Genomic DNA, 10,180 nt, shown 5'->3' on the forward strand with positions numbered 1-10,180 from the left:
AACCACCTTCACACCACTCACAGCCTACTGGCACTGGAGGAACAGGTCAGCAGCTGCACTGACTTTTGTAGCCACTAGAGGCAATCTGATAGCAGTTTCTACATGAATGGCAAAGTACTGCTAGTTAAGTTTTGTTTTGTTTCTAAAATTTTTCATTTATATTTTTTCTTTAATTATTTTCCACTTCCCCTTGACTGTTATTGCAGTTGTGATGATCTTTAAAGTGATAATACAATGTTTCTCCAATTAAAGAAGTACCAAGGATAGAAAATTCTGACCTTGCACCAGGCTGTCTTTACCAGGGCAACTCCGAGGGGGATGGGTTGTGTTTCTCTCCCTGCTCCAGCAGAATTCCTCAGCCAAAAACCTCCAGAACTCAACCAAAGCCTTGCTCAAGGCTGCTCTCCGCAAACTTGGACGAGCCTCACCCACAAGGGAACCTGCAGAAGAACCCAGGTATGCAGGCCCCATGACTGAAATCTCCAAACTTACTCGGAGTGGAACTGGGCCTCATCCCCCCAGCTCCAAAGCTTTCCAGGAGCTTGGCAGTCACATCCACAAACTAGCCCTGTTGCCCTATAATCTCATCAACGGCCAAGAGCCAGAGACTGAAACAAAGCTCCCAGAAGAAAACAACATATGCCTTATCCATGAGTGAATCTGCTCTATAATCATATCCTTAATTTTAGAATTCCTGGACCTCTCATACTCATAACCACTGATGTACCAAGAGTAGCACACATTTGTTTGAGTAACAACATGTCTGTAATCTCATACAGGGACTTAATGGCACCAGGATAAAATACAACAATCTTCATGCACTTTCCTATAATGGTGATGGGAAGGTGCATGGTGGTGGGTTTGGTGTTTGAATACTAAATGTAATGAATTATTGTCAACAACTTTATATAAATTAAATAACTAAATAACATAAAATTTAAAAAGTACCAAGGGGTGCATTCTCTGCCTCACACATCATGGCCTGTGAGTGATGTGTGGTCTCTCTCTCTCCCTCTCTCTCTCTCTTTCTCTCTCTCCTCTCTCTCTCCTCTCTCTCTCCCTCTCTCTCTTTCTCTCTCTCCTCTCTCTCTCTCTTTTTCTCTCCATCCCTCCCTCCCTCCCTCCCTCTCTATACATTTTTCTAAATAGAACTATTTTCCTTGCCCCCAAATCAGGCATCACACAACATCATTTTTGTTTTTGTTTTTGTTTTTTTACTTTTTGGGTCACACCCAGTGATGCTCAAGGGTTACAAAAGTCCATTGTCTATTTTTATGACATGCTGATATACAAAAAAAATCCAGTAGAAACATATTAAAAATAACACATAATGACAATGAAGTGGCAGTCAGGCTACAAAATTGCATACTTGCATTTCTATATACAAATAATATGCCAGCAGTAAAAGAAATAAGGAGAATAATACCACTGAAAATTGCAATAAAATATTACATGGCTTTGAATAAAGTTAACAAAAAAGTACACAGAGAATTATACATTGTTGAAAAATAAAGGCATAAAATATGGACTGACATTCTTTCTGTGCTTGAAATTAGAAAAATTGTTAATACAGCACTTATTAAAACAGTATACAGATTTATTATAATTTCTATCAAAATTTAAATGGAATTTTATGCAAATATTTTTAAGTCAAAAAGTTTATTTGAGTGTTACAGCTCTTTTAGAATTTGTCTAGCAGGCTTTCTGGTCTCCACCGGAAAGCCCCCACCTACAAAAAAAAAAAAAAGTTTATTTGAAATTCCAAAGGATCCCAAATAGAAAAAACATTTCTGAGACAAAAAGAATAAAAGTACTAATCTAAAAGGTAGACACACATATATTCATTGCAGTATTTTTTATAGTAAACTCAGAACTGGAAACAGCCCATGTCCTCATCAACAGATTAAGGATTATAGAGGCTATGACACAACATCAGTACACACCGAAATACTCAGCTATAAAAAGAATAAAACTCTGCCATTTAAAACAACATAGATAGCTTTTTTTTTCAGGTTAGTGGACTGAACGGGCGCCATCCCATCTGCGCCTGCACCTCCCCACCACCCCCGCCCCCCGCCGTCTTCCTCAGACCCTGGCTCCACCCTTTCTGAGCAACGCCCACCTAGACCCTCATCACCTTCCAGCGCCGGCCCACTGGTCCGCTCCCTTTTTCAGCAATATGAAGAAACAACGCAAATCCCTGCCACAAGGGGAGGATGAAGAAAAGAGTCTTGATGCATCAGTAGACCTTACCTACAAACTGGATCTCTCCGATAAAGAATTCAGAGGTGAAATCCTCAAGATGTTCAATCAACTCAATCGAAAGTTTGACAAGGTATTTGTTACATTAAAGGAGGACCTCACAGAAACGATACCACAGGCAGCTGAGAAATTATGGGAAGAAATGAGAACAGAAAGAAAAAACCTACAGAAGGAAATGTCACAAATCAAGGATTCGGTAGATGAATTAAAAAACTCAGTGGGTGCCCTCAACAATAGAATGACTGCAGCAGAGGACAGAATCAGTGAGCTTGAAGATCAGCTCCAGGCAGCCTACAGGCAACAACAATCAATGGGGAGAGACCTCAAAATAGCTCTAGGGAGAATTAGAATCCTAGGGGATGAATTCAAGAGGAACAACATTAGAATCATTGGACTACCAGAAGGACAGGGAACCAACCCCAATGAAAAAGCCACAGTCAAAAAAATCATTGCTGAAAAGTTCCCAGAGCTGGATAATGCAGACATCCAGATTCAAGGAGCCAGAAGGGTACCAGCTAAAAGAGACCCTAACAGAAAAACTCCAAGACATATCATAGTTAGGATGATGGACGTAACAGATAGAGACACATTACTGCAAGCCGCAGGGTCGAAGAAGGAAATCACATACAATGGAGCACCCCTTAGGTTCACAGCAGACCTATCGGAGGAAACCCTTCAAGCTCAAAGGCAGTGGTGGGATATAGTGAAAAAACTCAATGAAATGAATGCCTCACCAAGAATACTTTATCCGGCCAAACTCTCATTCAAACTCAAAGGAATTATACACTATTTTGTGGATAAACAACAACTCAGGAACTTCATAGACTCTAAACCAAACTTAAAAGAAGGTCTAAAGGGGCTACTATAAGACAAGAAAACCCCCTATAAGCACAACAAACATTTACAGAGAGATGACACAAAACCCTATGACAATAATCTCTCTCAATGTCAATGGTCTTAATTCACCAATTAAGAGACACAGACTGGCAAAATGGATTCAGAGACTCAACCCAACATTCTGCTGCCTGCAAGAAACACATCTGAATAGCCAGAACAAACACAGACTCAAAGTCAAAGGATGGAAAACAATTCTGCAAGCAAACAACTCCCTCAAAAAAGCTGGGGTGGCTTTACTAGTATCAGACAACATAGACTTCAGGTTGAAAAAGATTAGAAGGGATAGTGAAGGCCACTTTTTATTAATCAAGGGATATGTACAGCAGGAAGAAATCACACTCCTAAATGTGTATGCATCCAATGAGGGGCCAGCTAAATACCTACAACAGCTGCTAACAGACCATAAGAAGGACATTGTGGAACACACAATAGTAGTTGGAAACTTCAACACTGCCCTATCACCTTTGGACAGATCAAGAAGATTAAAACTCACTAAGGAAATAATGGCTTTGAAGGAAGAAATAGAAGAGAGAGGGCTAATAGATCTATACAGGGCTCTATATCCAAAAAAAAGGGAATACACATTCTTTTCCAGTGCATATGGAACATTTTCCAGAATAGACCATGCGCTGGGCCACGCAACATACCTCAACAGAATCAACAAAATAGACATTGTACCAGTTATTTTTTCAGACCATGATGCACTGAAAATAGAAGTTAATCATGGACAGATGCAGAAAAATAAATCAAACACCTGGAAATTAAATAGCTCGATGTTGAACAATGAGTGGGTCAGGAAGGAAATCAAGGAGGAAATCAAAAGGTACCTGGAAACAAATGAGAATGAAGACACGAGCTACCAGAACCTGTGGGACGCACCTAAAGCCGTTTTAAGGGGAAAATTTATAGCTCTGCAAGCATATCTCAGGAAGGGAGAAAGGGCCCGCATAAATAACTTGATTTCACAGCTCAAGACCTTAGAAAAGGACCAACAAAAGGAGTCCAAACCAGGCAGAAGGAAAGAGATAATAAAACTTAGAGCAGAAATTAACGACATGGAAACCCAAAAGACAATCCAGAAGATCAATGAAACCAAGAGCTGGTTCTTTGAGAAAATAAATAAGATTGATAAACCACTAGCAAGATGCACAAAGAAAGAGAGAGACAGAACACTTATAAGTCGAATCAGAAATGAAAAGGGGGACATCGCAACAGAAACCAATGAAATTCAAAAGATCATCAGAGACTACTTTAAAAATCTGTATGCCACGAAACAAGAGAACCTAGAAGAAATGGATAAATTCCTGGATTCCTATAACCTCCCAAGGCTGAACCAAGAAGACCTGGAGTTCCTGAATAGTAGGAAATTGAAACGGTAATCAAAAGTCTTCCCAAAAACAAAAGCCCAGGCCCAGACAGATTCACTAGCGAATTCTTCCAAACATTTAAAGAGGACCTATTGCCAGTTCTACTCAAGCTTTTCCAGGAAATTGAAGAAACAGAAACCCTCCCAAACAGTTTCTATGAGGTTCACATCTCCCTAATACCAAAAGTAAACAAAGACACCACAAAAAAAGAAAACTACAGGCCAATATCCCTGATGAACACAGATGCGAAGATTCTCAACAAAATATTAGCAAACAGAATTCAACAACTCATCAAAAAGATCATACACCACGACCAAGTGGGATTCATCCCAGGGATGCAAGGATGGTTTACCATTTGGAAATCAATCAACATAATCCATCATATCAACAAAAGAAAAGATAAAAATCATATAATCATATCAATAGATGCAGAGAAAGCATTTGACAAGATCCAGCACGCGTTTATGATGAAAACTCTCACCAAAATGGGTATAGAAGGGACCTTCCTCAATATAGTCAAAGCCATCTACCACAAGCCTATGGCAAGCATCATCCTCAATGGGGAAAAACTAAGACCCTTCCCTCTGAGAACAGGGACAAGACAAGGATGCCCACTCTCTCCTCTTCTGTTCAATATAGTACTGGAAGTACTTGCAACAGCGATTAGGCAAGAAAAAGATATTAAGGGCATTCAGGTAGGAAAGGAAGAAATCAAGCTCTCACTATTCGCTGATGATATGATATTATACTTAGAAAACCCTAAAACCTCTACCAAGAAACTCCTAGAAACAATAGACTCATATAGTAAAGTTGCAGGCTATAAAATCAACACCCAAAAGTCCATGGCTTTCTTATATGCAAATAGTGAGAGAGAACAAAGCGACATGATAAAAGCTATCCCATTCACAATTGTGCATCAAAAAATAAAATACCTCAGAATCAGCTTAACTAAGGAGGTAAAGGACTTGTATAATGAAAACTACAAAATGCTACTTCAGGAAATAAAAGAAGACACGAGGAAATGGAAAAATATCCCCTGCTCATAGATTGGAAGAATTAATATTGTCAAAATGGCAATTCTCCCCAAAGCATTGTACAAATTCATTGCAATCCCTATAGGAATACCCTTGTCATTCTTCAAAGAAATGGAGCAAGCGGTCCTGAAATTCATATGGAACAATAAACCCACACGAATAGCTAAAGCAATTCTTGGGAAAAAGAAAATGGGAGGAATCAACCTCCCCAACTTCCAACTCTACTACAAAGCGGTAGTCATTAAAACAGCTTGGTACTGGAACAAAGGCAGAGCGGCAGACCAATGGAACAGGGTTGAATACTCTGACACATCCCCCCCAAATATATTACCATCTACTCTTTGATAAGGGAGCAAGAAAGGTGAAGTGGAGCAAGGAAAGCATGTTTAACAAATTGTGCTGGCAAAACTGGACAGCTACATGCAAAAAAATGGGCTTAGACGTCCACCTATCACCATGTACAAAAGTCAGATAAAAATGGATTAAAGACCTCAACATCAGACCAGAATCCCTAAGGTACATTGAAGACAAGGTCGGCAAAACCCTCCACGACATTGAAGCCAAAGGTATCTTCAAAGCTGACACGCCACTGGCCAAGCAAGTGAAAACAGAGATAAATAAATGGGACTATCTCAAACTAAGAAGCTTCTGCACCTCAAGAGAAACATTGACCAAAGTACAAAGACAATCTACAGAATGGGAAAGGATATTTACGCAGTACCCATCCGATAAAAGGTTGATAACAAGGATATACAATGCACTGGTTGAACTCCACAAGAAGAAAACTGCCAATCCGATCAAAAAATGGGGTGATGAAATGAACAGAAACTTTCCTAAAGAAGAAATCCGAATGGCTCAGAAGCACATGAGAAAATGTTCCACATCACTAATCATCAGGGAAATGCAGATCAAAACAACCATGAGATATCATCTCACACCACAGAGACTGGCCCACATCCCAAAAAACAAAACAACCGATGTTGGCGTGGATGCAGAGAGAAAGGGACTCTTCTTCACTGCTGGTGGGAATGCCGACTGGTTCAGCCCTTTTGTTTTGTTTTGTTTTGTTTTTAAATTTATTTATTTTTAATTAGAGAATCACCGTGAGGGTACAGTTACAGATTTATACACTTTTGTGCTTATACTTCCCTCATACAAAGTTTGGAACCCATCCCTTCACCAGTGCCCATTCTCCACCACCCGTAAACCCAGTGTCCCTCCCACCCTCCCCAATCCCATCTCCCCCCCACCCCACCCTGCCACTGTGGCAAGGCATTCCCTTCTGTTTTCTCTCTCTAATTAGCTGTTGTGGTTTGCAATAAAGGTGTTGAGTGGCCGCTGTGCTCAGTCTCTAGCCCTCATTCAGCCCGCAACTCCCTTCCCCCACATGGCCTTCGACTACAATGTAGTTGGTGATCGCTTCTCTGAGTTGACCTTTCCCCGGAACGTGAGGCCAGCCTCGAAGCCATGGAGTCAACCTCCTGGTACTTATTTCTACAGTTCTTGGGTGTTAGTCTCCCACTCTGTTATTCTATATACCATAGATGAGTGCAATCTTTCTATGTCTGTCTCTCTCTTTCTGACTCATTTCACTCAGCATGAAACTTTTCATGCCCATCCACTTGACTACAAAATTCTTGACCTCCTTTTTTCTAACAGCTGCATAGTATTCCATTGTATAGATGTACCAAAGTTTCCTCAACCAGTCATCCGTTCTGGGGCATTCGGGTTTTTTCCAGATTCTGGCTATTGTAAACAGTGCTGCGATGAACATACATGTGCAGATGTTGTTTCGATTGTACTTTTTTGCCTCTCTGGGATATATTCCCAGCAGTGGTATTGCTGGGTCAAATGGGAATTCAATATCTAATTTTTTGAGAGTCGTCCAAATTGTTTTCCAGAAGGGCTGAACCAGTCGGCATTCCCACCAGCAGTGAAGAAGGGTCCCTTTCTCCCCACATCCTCTCCAACAGTGGTTGCTTTTGTTCTTTTGGATGTGTGCTAGTCTCTGTGGTGTGAGGTGGTATCTCAAAGTTGTTTTGATCTGCATCTCTCTGATGATTAGTGATGCAGAACACTTTTTCATGTGCCTTTTGGCCATTCGTATTTCTTCCTTGGTAAAGTTTCTGTTCATTTCTTCGCCCCATTTTTTGATGGGGTTGGATGTTTTCTTCTTGTAGAGTTCAACCAGTGCTTTATATACCATTGATATCAACCCCTTATCTGATGGGTATTGTGTAAATATCCTTTCCCATTCGGTTCAGCCCTTTTGGAAAATAAATATGGACGATTCTCAAAAAATTAGAAATTGAGTTTCCATTTGACCCAGCAATACCACTCCTGGGAATATATCTCGGAGAGGCAAAAAGGTATAGGAGAGATGGCATATGTATTTCTATGTTCATTGCAGCACTGTTTACAATAGCCAGAATCTGGAAAAAAACAGAGTGCCCCCAAACAGATGACTGGTTAAAGAAACTCTGGTACATCTACACAATGGAATACTATGTAGCCGTCAGAAAACATGAAGTCATGAAATTTGCATATAAATGGATCAACATGGAAAGTATCATGTTGAGTGAAATGAGTCAGAAAGAAAGAGACAGACATAGAAAGATTGCACTCATATGTGGAATATAATGTAACTAAGAAGTACAAGTTGGCAACGATGCAACTTCTGGCAGATATCTCTCTGGACTTAGTTACTAAAATACTAAAATACAGAAACCCAAAACCGAGAGGCCGCTACGTGTGGTCACTCGACCTCATACCTGTTCATCCTCAGCAATGGAAAATAAATTATCTAATGCTTCCTTTTCAGCAGGTCTAACTTTAGGGGAGAGAGTCTCTAAACAATAATAGTGAGTTTTGTTGAAATATTGAATGCAATCAAAGTGAAAGTAAATTGAAATTTATTAGTTACACAGGCGGGGGGGGGGCTTAGTGTGGGGGGGCTAGGGACGTGGGGGGGTTAGGGGTGTGGGGGTGCGGGGTGGAGCTATAATGGGATTCTTGGTGGTGGATTATGTGCACTGGTGAAGGGATGGGTATTCGAGCATTGTATAACTGAGACTTAAACCTGAAAACTTTGTAACTTTCCACATGGTGACTCAATAAAAATTTTAAAAAAAATAAAAATAAATAAAACAACATAGATATACTTAGAATGACATTTGTTGATTTTAGATAAAGATGGAGAAAGATAAATAACATGTAATTTTATTCATAACTGGCATTTTGAGAAAAAAATATGAACTAAACAAAAGAAAAATGAACTGTTGGGTTATATGGCTAATCAGTGGTTCCCAAAAGGGAAAAGAAAAAGGGTGGTAAGCTGGGACAAAAGTAATTAGGGAATGGTGAAGAATAGACCAGGACTTCCAATGGTGAACCTAGGATAGTATTCTGCTTTTTAATAATGCACACCTGCTATAATTCAAATTAGAATACAAATTATAATTATAATGTTATAATACAAATTAATACAGCTTTAAAAATATTAACAATGTAGTAGAGAGGATCATTTCACAATGAGAAATGCTTTAACTCATGAAAAGAATGCATGATTTCTAATGTTTTATACATATAATTATCAAAAATAGTCAACAAACTTTGAATGGTTGAAATCATGTCAACTCTTTGTAAAGGATGAAAATTAAAATTATTTTATAGATGATATTTAAATCATGAGAGAAGACATGCTAATAGCTATACTGATAAATTAATCTGAAAATCAAAATTACAAGGAAACTTGGGAGAGCAGAAAAATAGTACAGTGGGTAGGGTATTTGCCTGGTACTCAATCAACCTCATTTGTTCTACATCTGGCTTCATTTGTGATTCTTCTGAGACCTGCCAATTGTGATCCCTAAGCACAGAGCCAAGAGCTAAAAGTAAGAATGATAACCACCGGGAATGCCCCCACCCAAGAAAAGTAACTAGAAAAAATAGTCATATATCTTAAATAACTCATAGTCAAGAGAAGTAACAAGGAGAACTGAAAACTATTTCAAACTTTTCTTTATCTAGCAAATAATATGTGCTATCTTAATTTGGGTAACCATGTCTAGGGTTATCTCCTTTCTTTAAATTGAAACCATGGAACATATTTCTGTTCAGTTGAAAAAAAATTCAGCATGATACTTTCACATATTTCCTATTTTGTAAAAAGATATTCTGAGAGATCAGGGTTGAATGTACATTTGTTCAATGTTAAGAACTTTCCACTCTGTCTCAAATGAGTTCTCACTGGCTAGACGTTAAGTTTAATTTTTTAGTAACTATAGAAAAAATACAGATCTGATCATTTTATTTCACCATTGGACCATGAATGTCAGCTGCTTAAGGAAATAAAATGTCTCTTTAATGTAATTTTTCTCTGTGCCTAATTACAAACTTTTATGTGTAAGGACAAATTATAGTCAAAATATTTTATCAACCTGATATATTAAGCATTTGTTTTTCATCATTGGAATAATTTTTAGTTTAAAAAATATTAGCCAAAAGAACATTTTTCAAAAAGCTCTTGCTTAAACCCTCCACGATATTGAAGATAAAGGTATCTTCAAAGATGACATGCAACTGGCCAACCAAGTGGAAACAGAGATCAACAAATGGGAC

The 10,180-nt window shown here is 38.9% G+C and overlaps 1 non-coding gene across 1 annotated transcript; it reads left to right on the forward strand.

The window, feature by feature from the left end:
- The first annotated feature begins 1,665 nt into the window (after window positions 1–1,665).
- On the forward strand, window positions 1,666–1,727 carry LOC129405317 (U7 small nuclear RNA). The gene has a single exon (XR_008630485.1). It is a non-coding gene; the product is annotated as a U7 small nuclear RNA (small nuclear RNA).
- The last annotated feature ends 8,453 nt before the right edge of the window (window positions 1,728–10,180 follow it).

Source organism: Sorex araneus, chromosome 5 (assembly GCF_027595985.1).
Source record: "Sorex araneus isolate mSorAra2 chromosome 5, mSorAra2.pri, whole genome shotgun sequence".
Classification (NCBI taxonomy): Eukaryota; Metazoa; Chordata; class Mammalia; order Eulipotyphla; family Soricidae; genus Sorex; species Sorex araneus.